General features: G+C 46.7%; 1 pseudogene; it reads right to left on the bottom strand.

Moving 5' to 3' along the window:
* The window catches only part of LOC135537255 (contactin-1a-like), a 53,169-nt pseudogene that overhangs the window by 25,250 nt on the left and 13,180 nt on the right, over window positions 1-14,739 (bottom strand).

The following is a 14,739-nucleotide window of genomic DNA, read 5'->3' on the forward strand; positions in this document are numbered from 1 at the left end:
GTAAAACAGCTATAAACTAGTGCACTATACAGGTAACACAGCTATAAACTAGTGTACTATATACTGTAGGTAAAACAGCTATAAACTAGTGTACTATATAGGTAACACAGCTATACACTAGTGCACTATACAGGTAAAACAGCTATAAACTAGTGTACTATATACTGTAGGTAAAACAGCTATAAACTAGTGCACTATATAGGTAACACAGCTATAAACTAGTGCACTATACAGGTAACACAGCTATAAACTAGTGTACTATACAGGTAACACAGCTATAAACTAGTGTACTATACAGGTAACACAGCTATAAACTAGTGTACTATACAGGTAACACAGCTATAAACTAGTGTACTATATAGGTAACACAGCTATAAACTAGTGTACTATACAGGTAACACAGCTATAAACTAGTGTACTATATAGGTAACACAGCTATAAACTAGTGTACTACATAGGTAACACAGCTATAGACTAGTGTACTATATAGGTAACACAGCTATAAACTAGTGTACTATACAGGTAACACAGCTATAAACTTGTGTACTATATACTGTAGGTAACACAACTATATACTTGTGTACTATATAGGTAACACAGCTATATACTAGTGTATTATATAGGTAACACAACTATATACTAGTGTATTATATAGGTAACACAGCTATAAACTAGTGTACTATATAGGTAACACAACTATATACTAGTGTATTATATAGGTAACACAACTATATACTAGTGTATTATATAGGTAACACAACTACATACTAGTGTATTATATAGGTAACACAACTATATACTTGTGTACTATATAGGTAACACAGCTATATACTAGTGTATTATATAGGTAACACAGCTATAAACTAGTGTACTATATACTGTAGGTAATACAGCTATAAACTAGTGTACTATATAGGTATCACAGCTATAAACTAGTGTACTATATACTGTAGGTAACACAGCTATCAACTAGTGTACTATACAGGTATCACAGCTATAAACTAGTGTACTATACAGGTAACACAGCTATAAACTAGTGTACTATACAGGTATCACAGCTATAAACTAGTGTACTATATACTGTAGGTAACACAGCTATAAACTAGTGTACTATATAGGTAACACAGTCATGAACTAGTGCACTATACAGGTAACACAGCTATAAACTAGTGTACTATATAGGTAACACAGCTATAAACTAGTGTACTATACAGGTAACACAGCTATAAACTAGTGTACTATATAGGTAACACAGTCATGAACTAGTGCACTATACAGGTAACACAGCTATAAACTAGTGTACTATACAGGTAACACAGCTATAAACTAGTGTACTATACAGGTAACATAGCTATAAACTAGTGCACTATACAGGTAACATAGCTATAAACTAGTGCACTATACAGGTATCACAGCTATAAACTAGTGTACTATATAGGTAACATAGCTATAAACTAGTGCACTATATAGGTAACACAGCTATAAACTAGTGTACTATACAGGTAACATAGCTATAAACTAGTGCACTATATAGGTAACACAGCTATAAACTAGTCTACTATATAGGTATCACAGCTACAGGCTACTCACTCTCTTCTGTAGATATGAGAGGGATAAACTTGGAGTAGACTCCCTTGCCAATCTGTGGGTTGAACACATAGCAGGAGTAGTTCCCTGCGTCTGACGCCTCCACCTTGGAGATGTACAGATTCCCGGTGCTCTGAGAGACGAAGCGACGCTTATCCGGGTGGAGGAAGACCGGAAACTCGTTGTATATCCAACGGAACGTCACCTGAGCTGGGATACAGAGGAAGAACAAAAAACACAACTAGTAAGAATGTGGTGGTCGGTTTCCCCTGAATCACCTCTGAGTCTCTATGGGGGTTTAGTTTGTTTACTGTATCACTCTGAGGTACTGTGAACCACGGTGTTCTGAACAGCTCTTTCTTCATGAAGTTCTATGACTCAGCACTGAATAGATTACAAGTCAGAATGTTTATGTTTACATTTGAGTCCTTTAACAGACGCTATTACCCAGAGCCACTTGAAGGTAGTGCATTGATCTTAAAGGTCCAATGTAGCCATTTTTATCAAATCAATTCTGGATAACAATTAGGTACGTTACTGTGATTGCTTTCAATTAAAATGTTTTTTTTTTAGCAAAGAGCAATTTCTCAAGCAATATTTTTTCTAGGACTGTCTGTGAGTGGTCTGAGTGGGGAGGTGAAAACTGAACATTTGCTGTGATTGGCAGAACATTTCACAGTATTATTCCAACCTCATAGTCTGGAAATATGTATAAGACACAGGAAAATCATGTTTTTGAATGCACAGGGCCTTTAAGATAGCTTGGTGGGTCAACCACATATTACAGTCATAGTAAGTACATTTTTCTTCAATAAAGTAGCTGAGTTAGTACCTCAGACATACTAGAATACACATGATGGCCAAGTTAGTACCTCAGACTGTCATGTCTTATTATGTCTGTTCCTGTCCTTTCTCTTCACTCTGTCTCTCTCTGCTGGTCTTATTAGGTTACCTTCTCTTTCTCTCCTTCTCCAGCTGTTCCTCATCTCCCCTAACTAGCTCATTCACCCTTTCCCCACCTGTTCCCTTTTTTCCCTCTGATTAGGTCTCTATTTCTCTCTCTGTTCCTGCTACTTTCGGTGTCAGATTCTCGTTTGTGTTTCTCATGCCAGAAGCAAGCTATCGTCTCGTTTGCTTCCACCTAGTCCTATCCTGTCGGAGTCTGCCTGGCAGGTGCATCCTGCACTCTACTAACTATCTTTTGTTTGCACCGTGTCCAGTTCATCATATGCTACGTGTGATCAGCTACCACCGTTCCTCTGTGACCCGCACCGACCCAGAGCGACCTGCAGCCTGTCGCCGCTACCCAGCTATTCATCAGAGGGACTTTATGTTTCATTTGTCACCCTCTCTGCGGGTATTCTATTGTGCCATTGACAACGTCGGAAGAGGATCTATGCCATTCCTGTTTTTTCATTAAAAGAACTCTGTTTCTGTTAAAACCGCTTTTGGTCTTCACTCAAGTACATAACAGAAGAATCTGACCACGAATGGACCCAGCGGCTCCGGACCCTTTTCACTCCGCCGTCGAGATCCAGGGAGCGATGCTAGGCAGACACGAGGAGGAATTGTCTGCTGCTCGACATGCCGTTGAGACCCTGGCCGTCCAAGTCTCCGACCTCACAAGACAGGTTCACCAACTCCACCTCGATCCACCGCCCACTTCCAGGGTTTCCGAGTCTCCGGAGCCCAGGATCAATAACCCGCCGTGTTACTCTGGGGAGCCCACTGAGTGCCGCTCATTCCTCACTCAGTGTGATGTGGTGTTCTCTCTCCAGCCCAACACTTACTCCAGGAGCACAGCCCGCATCGCCTACGTCATTTCTCTCCTTACCGGACGGGCGCGTGAGTGGGGCACGGCAATCTGGGAGGCGAGGGCTGAGTTTATTAACCAATATCAGGACTTTAAGGAGGAGATGATACGGGTTTTTGACCGTTCTGTTTTTGGGGAGGAGGCTTCCAGGGCCCTGTCTTCCCTATGTCAGGGGAATCGATCCATAACGGATTATTCTATTGAGTTTCGCACTCGCTGCCTCTAGTGACTGGAACGAGCCGGCTTTGCTCGCTCGTTTTCTGGAGGGTCTCCTCGCCGAGGTTAAGGATGAGATTCTCTCCCGGGAGGTTCCTTCCAGTCTGGACTCCTTAATAGCTCTCGCTATTCGCATAGAGCGACGGTTTGATCTTCGTCGCCGAGCTCGTGGAAAGGAGTTCGCGTTCTCCGTTGCCCCCCTCTCCGCATCACTGCCACCTGCCGCATCACTGCCACCCTCCTCCGCCGGCTCGGATGCTGAGCCTATGCAGCTGGGGGGTATCCGCATCTCGGCCAAGGAGAAGGAACGGAGAATCACCAACCGCCTCTGTCTCTACTGCGGCTCCGCTGGTCATTTTGTCACCTCATGCCCAGTAAAAGCCAGAGCTCATCAGTAAGAGGAGGGCTACTGGTGAGCGCAACTACTCAGGTCTCTCCTTCAAGATCCTGCACTACCTTTCCGGTCCATCTCCGCTGGACCGGTTCATCTGCTTCCTGCAGTGCCTTGATAGACTCTGGGGCGGAGGGCTGTTTTATGGACGAGACCTGGGCTCGGGAACATGACATTCCTCTCAGACAGTTAAGGGATCCCACGGCCTTGTTCGCTTTAGATGGTAGTTCTCTCCCCAAGATTCAGCGTGAGACGCTGCCTTTAACCCTCACTGTCTCTGGTAATCATAGCGAAACCATTTCTTTTTTTAATTTTTCGTTCACCTTTTACACCTGTTGTTTTGGGTCATCCCTGGCTAGTGCGCCATAACCCTTCTATTAATTGGTCTAGTAATACTATCCTATCCTGGAATGTTTCTTGTCATGTGACCTGTTTAATGTCTGCTATCCCTCCTGTTTCCTCTGTCTCTTCTTCACAGGAGGAGCCTGGTGATTTGACAGGGGTGCCGGAGGAGTATCACGATCTGCGCACGGTGTTCAGTCGTTCCAAGGCCACTTCTCTCCCTCCACACCGGTCGTATGACTGTAGTATTGATCTCCTTCCGGGAACTACTCCCCCGGGGTAGATTATACTCTCTGTCGGCTCCCGAACGTAAGGCTCTCGAGGATTATTTGTCTGTATCGCTCGACGCCGGTACCATAGTCTCCTCCTCCTCTCCCCGCCGGAGCGGGGTTTTTTTTTGTTCAGAAGAAGGACGGGTCCCTGCGCCCATGCGTGGATTATCGAGGGCTGAATGACATAACAGTTAAGAATCGTTATCCGCTTCCTCTTATGTCTTCAGCCTTCGAGATCCTGCAGGGAGCCAGGTTTTTCACCAAATTGGACCTTCGTAACGCCTACCATCTCGTGCGCATCAGGGAGGGGGACGAGTGGAAGACGGCGTTTAACACTCTGTTAGGGCACTTTGAATACCGGGTTCTTCCTTTCGGCCTCGTTAACGCTCCAGCTGTCTTTCAGGCACTAGTTAACGACGTCCTGAGAGACATGCTGAACATTTTTGTTTTCGTTTACATGGACGATATCCTGATTTTTTCACCGTCTCTCCCGATTCATGTTCAGCACGTGCGACGCGTCCTCCAGCGCCTTTTGGAGAACTGTCTTTATGTGAAGGCTGAGAAGTGCACCTTTCATGCCTCCTCTGTCCCTTTTCTCGGTTCCGTTATTTCCGCTGAGGGCATTAAGATGGATCCCGCTAAGGTCCAGGCTGTCATTGATTGGCCCGTTCCTAAGTCACGCGTCGAGCTGCAGCGCTTTCTTGGCTTCGCGAATTTCTATCGTTGTTTCATCCGTAATTTCGGTCAGGTGGCAGCTCCCCTCACAGCCCTTACTTCTGTTAAGACGTGCTTTAAGTGGTCCGTTTCCGCCCAGGGAGCTTTTGATCTTCTCAAGAATCGTTTTACATCCGCACCTATTCTTGTTACACCTGCCATCTCTAGACAGTTTGTTGTTGAGGTTGACGCGTCAGAGGTGGGCGTGGGAGCCATTCTTTCTCAGCGCTCCCTCTCTGACGGCAAGGTCCATCCTTGCGCGTTTTTCTCTCATCGCTTATCGCCGTCAGAACGTAATTATGATGTTGGTAATCGCGAACTGCTCGCCATCCGCTTAGCCCTAGGCGAATGGCGACAGTGGTTGGAGGGGGCGACCGTTCCTTTTGTCGTTTGGACTGACCATAGGAACCTTGAGTACATCCGTTCAGCCAAACGACTTAATGCGCGTCAGGCTCGTTGGGCTCTGTTTTTCGCTCGTTTCGAGTTTGTTATTTCTTATCGTCCGGGCTCAAAAACACCAAGCCTGATGCTTTATCTCGTCTCTTCAGTTCTTCTGAGGTCTCCACCGACCCCGAGGGGATTCTCCCTGAGGGGCGTGTTGTCGGGTTGACTGTCTGGGGAATTGAGAGGCAGGTAAAGCAAGCACTCGCTCACACTCCGTCGCCGCGAGCTTGTCCTAGGAACCTTCTGTTCGTTCCCGTTCCTACTCGTCCGGCCGTTCTTCAGTGGGCCCACTCTGCCAAGTTAGCCGGCCACCCCGGCGTTCGGGGTACGCTCGCTTCCATTCGCCAGCGTTTCTGGTGGCCCACTGGGAACGTGACGCGCGTCGATTTGTCGCTGCTTGTTCGGTCTGCGCGCAGACTAAATCTGGGAACTCTCCTCCTGCCGGCCGTCTCAGACCGCTTCCAATTCCCTCTCGACCGTGGTCTCACATCGCTTTAGATTTTATCACCGGACTGCCTTCATCAGCGGGAAGACAGTTATTCTTACGGTTGTCGATAGATTCTCTAAGGCGGCTCATTTCATTCCTCTCGCTAAGCTCCCTTCTGCTAAGGAGACGGCTCAGATCATTATCGAGAATGTTTTCCGAATTCATGGCCTTCCGTCAGACGTCGTTTCGGACAGAGGCCCGCAGTTCACGTCTCAATTTTGGAGGGAGTTTTGCCGTTTGATTGGGGCTTCCGTCAGTCTCTCGTCCGGCTTTCATCCCCAGTCTAACGGTCAAGCCGAACGGGCCAATCAGACTGTTGGTCGCATCTTACGCAGTCTTTCTTTTCGTAACCCTGCGTCTTGGTCAGAACAGCTCCCCTGGGCAGAGTACGCCCACAACTCGCTTCCTTCGTCTGCTACCGGTCTATCTCCTTTTCAGAGTAGCCTCGGGTACCAGCCTCCGCTGTTCTCATCTCAGCTCGCCGAGTCCTGCGTCCCCTCCGCTCAGGCTTTTGTCCAGCGTTGCGAGCGCACCTGGAAGGGGGGTCAGGTCGGCACTTTGCCGTAATAGGGCGCAGACTGTGAGGGCCGCTAATAAGCGTAGGACCAAGAGTCCTAGATATTGTTGCGGTCAGAGAGTATGGCTCTCCACTCAGAACCTTCCCCTTAAGACAGCTTCTCGCAAGTTGACCCCGCGGTTCATTGGTCCGTTCCGTATTTCTCAAGTCATTAATCCTGTCGCAGTGCGACTTCTTCTCCCGCGCTATCTTCGTCGCGTTCACCCGGTCTTCCATGTCTCCTGTGTTAAGCCCGTTCTTCGCGCCCCCGCTCGTCCCTCCCCCCATCCTTGTCGAGGGCGCACCTATCTACAGGGTTCGTAAGATTTTGGACATGCGTCCTCGGGGCCGTGGTCATCAGTACCTAGTGGATTGGGAGGGGTACGGTCCTGAGGAGAGGAGTTGGGTTCCCTCTCGGGACGTGCTGGACCGTTCGCTGATCGATGATTTCCTCCGTTGCCGCCAGGTTTCCTCCTCGAGTGCGCCAGGAGGCGCTCGGTGAGTGGGGGTACTGTCATGTCTTATTATGTCTGTTCCTGTCCTTTCTCTTCACTCTGTCTCTCTCTGCTGGTCTTATTAGGTTACCTTCTCTTTCTCTCCTTCTCCAGCTGTTCCTCATCTCCCCTAACTAGCTCATTCACCCTTTCCCCACCTGTTCCCTTTTTTCCCTCTGATTAGGTCTCTATTTCTCTCTCTGTTCCTGCTACTTTCGGTGTCAGATTCTCGTTTGTGTTTCTCATGCCAGAAGCAAGCTATCGTCTCGTTTGCTTCCACCTAGTCCTATCCTGTCGGAGTCTGCCTGGCAGGTGCATCCTGCACTCTACTAACTATCTTTTGTTTGCACCGTGTCCAGTTCATCATATGCTACGTGTGATCAGCTACCACCGTTCCTCTGTGACCCGCACCGACCCAGAGCGACCTGCAGCCTGTCGCCGCTACCCAGCTATTCATCAGAGGGACTTTATGTTTCATTTGTCACCCTCTCTGCGGGTATTCTATTGTGCCATTGACAACGTCGGAAGAGGATCTATGCCATTCCTGTTTTTTCATTAAAAGAACTCTGTTTCTGTTAAAACCGCTTTTGGGTCTTCACTCAAGTACATAACACAGACATACTAGAATACACATGATCACTCAAACTAACAGTCAGACTTGTCTTTTCCTACTAGCTCAGAGCTCACAGACAGTCCTAGAAAAAATATTGCTTGAGAAATTGCTCTTTGCTAAAAAAAACATTTTAATTGAAAGCAATCACAGTAACGTACTTAATTGTTATCCAGAATTGATTTGATAAAAATGGCTACATTGGACCTTTAAGATCAATGCACAGAGCTAGTAGGAAAAGACAAGTCTGACTGTTAGTTTGAGTGATCATGTGTATTCTAGTATGTCTGAGGTACTAACTTGGCCATCATGTGTATTCTAGTATGTCTGAGGTACTAACTTGGCCATCATGTGTATTCTAGTATGTCTGAGGTACTAACTTGGCCATCATGTGTATTCTAGTATGTCTGAGGTACTAACTTGGCCATCATGTGTATTCTAGTATGTCTGAGGTACTAACTTGGCCATCATGTGTATTCTAGTATGTCTGAGGTACTAACTTGGCCATCATGTGTATTCTAGTATGTCTGAGGTACTAACTTGGTCATCATGTGTATTCTAGTATGTCTGAGGTACTAACTTGGCCATCATGTGTATTCTAGTATGTCTGAGGCACTAACTTGGCCATCATGTGTATTCTAGTATGTCTGAGGCACTAACTTGGGCATCATGTGTATTCTAGTATGTCTGAGGCACTAACTTGGCCATCATGTGTATTCTAGTATGTCTGAGGTACTAACTTGGCCATCATGTGTATTCCAGTATGTCTGAGGTACTAACTTGGCCATCATGTGTATTCTAGTATGTCTGAGGTACTAACTTGGCCATCATGTGTATTCTAGTATGTCTGAGGTACTAACTTGGCCATCATGTGTATTCTAGTATGTCTGAGGTACTAACTTGGCCATCATGTGTATTCTAGTATGTCTGAGGTACTAACTTGGCCATCATGTGTATTCCAGTATGTCTGAGGCACTAACTTGGCCATCATGTATATTCTAGTATGTCTGAGGTACTAACTTGGCCATCATGTGTATTCTAGTATGTCTGAGGTACTAACTTGGCCATCATGTGTATTCTAGTATGTCTGAGGTACTAACTTGGTCATCATGTGTATTCTAGTATGTCTGAGGTACTAACTTGGCCATCGCTTGGGAGGAGCACAGAGCAGCACGGCCCCCTGGCCCTCCTTCACGGTCACAGGGTCTCTCTCTTCATCTGGGAACTCCTCCAGGTCTGGAGATAGAGAAAGATAACGCAGTGGTCAGTTTAACACTAGCATATAGTTATGATTCCAGGTGTCCTCAGACAACACAGCTGTATACCACAGACAGAAGCAATGACTTAGAGACGACACACACAACATGATACTTCCTGTGTTTGTTAGTCAATTCAGTTTCAGAAACCATGGGGATGTGAATCTACTGTGAGAGATAAATAGAACCTGTTGACCAGAGTCAACCAGTTTCACTCACATCCAGGACTAGTCTCTCTCAACATGAAATTAGGTCATGGCTCGCGACAATACTCACATCCAGGACTAGTCTCTCTCAACATGAAATTAGGTCATGGCTCGCGACAATACTCACATCCAGGACTAGTCTCTCTCAACATGAAATTAGGTCATGGCTCGCGACAATACTCACATCCAGGACTAGTCTCTCTCAACATGAAATTAGGTCATGGCTCGCGACAATACTCACATCCAGGACTAGTCTCTCTCAACATGAAATTAGGTCATGGCTCGCGACAATACTCACATCCAGGACTAGTCTCTCTCAACATGAAATTAGGTCATGGCTCGCGACAATACTCACATCCAGGACTAGTCTCTCTCAACATGAAATTAGGTCATGGCTCGCGACAATACTCACATCCAAACTTGACCTTGGCCTCCTTGCTGATGACGGTGCCGTACACGTTCTTGGCCACACAGACGTAGGTCCCTGCATGTTTCTTCTCTTCAGGGTTGTTTATGATGAGGTTCCCTCCCACCAGACTGTAGTGTTCATTGGGCAGCTCCATCAGCTTGATCTCCCAGTTATCACGCCTCCATCTGGGGGGGGAATGTGGATCTCCCTTTTTACCCATAAATTGTTGTTTTTTTTGTATAAATTGGAATGAGTCATTCCTCTCCATGTCCTCTGAATGTTGTATGACTCTAGAACCAATCAAAGTCCTTCAAAACACCTTGTGAATGTCTGTGACTACATGGCAGTAGATCTTCAAATGTTCTTTACATTTCTGTTCACTTTGGTTTTCCAATGATATGTGACGTAATGTGTGTTACCTTGATGTATTGTACGGGTTGATTTGGGTGTGTGTGTGCGTGCATGCGTTCAGGCGTGCGTGTGTGTGTGGGGTCACCTATATGTGGGTGCAGTGTTGATTTGGGTGTGTGTGTATAGCGTTGATTTGTGTGTGTGTGTGTGTGTGTGTGTGTGTGTGTGTGTGTGTGTGTGTGTGTGTGTGTGTGTGTGTGTGTGTGTGTGTGTGTGTGTGTGTGTGTGTGTGTGTGTGTGTGTGTGTGTGTGTGGTTACCTGTATGTGGGTGCAGGGTTGATTTGTGTGTGTGTGTGTGTGTGTGTGTGTGGTGTTACCTGTATGTGGGTGCAGGGTTGATTTGGGTGTGTGTGTGTGTGTGTGTGGTGTTACCTGTATGTGGGTGCAGGGTTGACTTGTGTGTGTGTGTGTGTGTATAGGGTTGATTTGTCTCTGTGTGTGTGTGTGTGTGTGTGTGTGTGTGTGTGTGTGTGTGTGTGTGTGTGTGTGTGTGTGTGTGTGTGTGTGTGTGTGTGTGTGTGTGTGTGTGTGTGTGTGTGTGTGGTGTTACCTTGTATGTGGGTGCAGGGTTGATTTGGGTGTGTGTGTGTGTGTGTGTGTGGTGTTACCTGTATGTGGGTGCAGGGTTGATTTGTCTGTGTGTGTGTGTGTGTGTGTGTGTGTGTGTGTGTGTGTGTGTGTGTGTGTGTGTGTGTGTGTGTGTGTGTGTGTGTGTGTGTGTGTGTGTGTGTGTGTGTGTGTGTGTGGTGTTACCTTGTATGTGGGTGCAGGGTTGATTTGGGTGTGTGTGTGTGTGTGTGTGTGTGTGTGTGTGGTGTTACCTTGTATGTGGGTGCAGGGTTGATTTGGGTGTGTGTGTGTGTGTGTGTGTGGTGTTACCTGTATGTGGGTGCAGGGTTGATTTGTGTGTGTGTGTGTGTGTGTGTGTGTGTGTGTGTGTGTGTGTGTGTGTGTGTGTGTGTGTGTGTGTGTGTGTGTGTGTGTGTGTGTAGGGTTGATTTGTGGAGGAAAAGAGGAACGGTTAGCAGACAAGGAACTGTGGCAGACAACTTGTGACCACTGTGAAACTCATAACAGGGAAGGAGGTCTCCCCACCCAGGGAAACTGTTAGGCTTGCAGTGGATTATGTAACATGTTGCAGGATATGATACGCAATGTATGTGTAGGAGAAGACTTGTAAACAATATTGACAGTATTAGGAGGAGAGGAGGAACATTTATGACCAAATGAGAGGAACATAACCAAATGTGCATTGTATGATTTCAGAGAGCTCTCGTGAATAAACATTTAGACTATTGTAGCTGGGACTCCGTCTGTTTCATTCAAACAGGATATTAAAAATCATTGGTGGCAGACTGAGTCATTTCATTGAAGTTTAGTTTAAGAACATTGAGAACACAATTCTGTTAACAGGGTGCAGGGTTGATGTGGGTGTGTGTGGGGTTACCTGTATGTGGGTGCAGGGTTGATGTGGGTGTGTGTGGGGTTACGTGTATGTGGGTGCAGGGTTGATGTGGGTGTGTGTGGGGTTACCTGTATGTGGGTGCAGGGTTGATGTGGGTGTGTGTGGGGTTACCTGTATGTGGGTGCAGGGTTGATGTGGTTGTGTGTGGGGTTACCTGTATGTGGGTGCAGGGTTGATGTGTGTGTGTGGGGTTACCTGTATGTGGGTGCAGGGTTGATGTGGGTGTGTGTGGGGTTACCTGTATGTGGGTGCAGGGTTGATGTGGGTGTGTGTGGGGTTACCTGTATGTGGGTGCAGGGTTGATGTGGGTGTGTGTGGGGTTACCTGTATGTGGGTGCAGGGTTGATGTGGGTGTGTGTGGGGTTACCTGTATGTGGGTGCAGGGTTGATGTGGGTGTGTGTGGGGTTACCTGTATGTGGGTGCAGGGTTGATGTGGGTGTTACCTGTGTGGGTGCAGGGTTACCTGTGGGTGCATGTGGGTGCAGGGTTGATGTGGGTGTGGGTGGGGTTACCTGTATGTGGGTGCAGGGTTGATGTGGGTGTGTGTGGGGTTACCTGTATGTGGGTGCAGGGTTGATGTGGGTGTGGGTGGGGTTACCTGTATGTGGGTGCAGGGTTGATGTGGGTGTGTGTGGGGTTACCTGTATGTGGGTGCAGGGTTGATGTGGGTGTGTGTGGGGTTACCTGTATGTGGGTGCAGGGTTGGCCCGTGCTCTACAGTTCATGGAGATAAGTCTGTCGGGGGACTCCTTTGTGTAGACGATATCCAGAGGCTCCTCTTCAAATATTGGACCATAGCCAGTAGCGTCATCTGACAGGGCACAACGTCACAGTGATGTTACAACAACGTTACAGCAACATTACGTCAATGTAACTTCAATGACTGCGAATGGTCGGTAAACACACATAAAGCCAGACTCATTTTACTGTGATTCAGCGTTTAGGAGTTAATGCTGTATGTCAGTGCATTACAAGCTTTTACAGAGTAAACGGTCATGAGAATCAAAACCAGACTCCGCTTACCTCCAAAGATCCTGGGCTCACCAAACAAGACGGCCTCTGCAAAATGACGGGAGAAAACAAGGACACTTTGGTGAGTTTCTCATGGCTAGAACATGGATTCAACTGTACCAGAACGGTCCAACCACACATAGGTGGAACAGAGCAACATGGCTTAAACTGTACCAGAACGTTCCAACCACAGATGAGGTGGAACAGAGCAACATGGATTAAACTGTACCAGAACGTTCCAACCACACATGAGGTGGAACAGAGCAACATGGATTAAACTGTACCAGAACGTTCTAACCACACATGAACTGTACCAGAACGTTCCAACCACACATGAACTGTACCAGAACGTTCTAACCACACATGAACTGTACCAGAACGTTCCAACCACACATGAACTGTACCAGAACGTTCCAACCATACATGAGGTGGAACAGAGCCACATGGATTAAACTGTATCACAACGTTCCAACCACACATGAGGTGGAACAGAGCAACATGGATTAAACTGTACCAGAACGTTCTAACCACACATGAACTGTACCAGAACGTTCCAACCACACATGAACTGTACCAGAACGTTCCAACCACACATGAACTGTACCAGAACGTTCCAACCACACATGAGGTGGAACAGAGCCACATGGATTAAACTGTATCAGAACATTCCAACCATACATGAGGTGGAACAGAGCAACATGGATTAAACTGTACCAGAACGTTCCAACCACACATGAGGTGGAACAGAGCCACATAGACCTAGTAAAAACAGTAGTCCTTCTGAGATGATGTCTAATCTAGTTCATTCTAAGACATGTATAGAAGACAGAAGCAGTCTGTTGAGAGCTACTCACCAGTGTGTGACAGTGAGGAGGAGAGAACTAGCAGGACCAGGGCTGTGACAGCCATGACTGTCTACTGACTGACACACAGACCGACGGAGGTCTGTAACGGACAGGACATGAGCTAGAGAGGAGAGAGAGAAATCACATCAGCTAGAGAGGAGAGAGGAAATGACATGAGCTAGAGAGGAGAGAGAGAAATCACATCAGCTAGAGAGGAGAGAGAGAAATCACATCAGCTAGAGAGGAGAGAGAGAAATCACATCAGCTAGAGAGGAGAGAGAGAAATCACATCAGCTAGAGAGGAGAGAGAGAAATGACATGAGCTAGAGAGGAGAGAGAGAAATCACATCAGCTAGAGAGGAGAGAGAAAATCACATCAGCTAGAGAGGAGAGAGAGAAATCACATCAGCTAGAGAGGAGAGTGAGAAATCACATCAGCTAGAGAGGAGAGAGTGAAATGACATCAGCTAGAGGAGAGAGAGAAATGACATCAGCTAGAGGAGAGAGAGGAAATGACATGAGCTAGAGAGGAGAGAGAGGAAATGACATGAGCTAGAGAGGAGAGAGAGAAATCACATCAGCTAGAGAGGAGAGAGAGGAAATGACATGAGCAAGAGAGGAGAGAGAGAAATCACATCAGCTAGAGAGGAGAGAGAGGAAATGACATGACCTAGAGAGGAGAGAGAGGAAATGACATGAGCTAGAGAGGAGAGAGAGAAATCACATCAGCTAGAGAGGAGAGAGAGAAATCACATCAGCTAGAGAGGAGAGAGAGGAAATGACATGAGCTAGAGAGGAGAGAGAGAAATCACATCAGCTAGAGAGGAGAGAGAGAAATCACATCAGCTAGAGAGGAGAGAGAGGAAATGACATCAGCTAGAGAGGAGAGAGAGAAATCACATCAGCTAGAGAGGAGAGAGAGAAATCACATCAGCTAGAGAGGAGAGAGTGAAATGACATCAGCTAGAGAGGAGAGAGTGAAATGACATCAGCTAGAGAGGAGAGAGAAAAATCACATCAGCTAGAGAGGAGAGAGAGGAAATGACATCAGCTAGAGAGGAGAGAGAGAAATGACATCAGCTGGAGAGGAGAGAGAAATGACATCAGCTAGAGAGGAGAGAGAGAAATCACATCAGCTAGAGAGGAGAGAGAGGAAATGACATGACCTAGAGAGGAGAGAGAGGAAATGACATGAGCTAGAGAGGAGA

The sequence above is a fragment of the Oncorhynchus masou genome, unplaced genomic scaffold, assembly GCF_036934945.1.
Source record: "Oncorhynchus masou masou isolate Uvic2021 unplaced genomic scaffold, UVic_Omas_1.1 unplaced_scaffold_733, whole genome shotgun sequence".
NCBI classification, from domain to species: domain Eukaryota; kingdom Metazoa; phylum Chordata; class Actinopteri; order Salmoniformes; family Salmonidae; genus Oncorhynchus; species Oncorhynchus masou.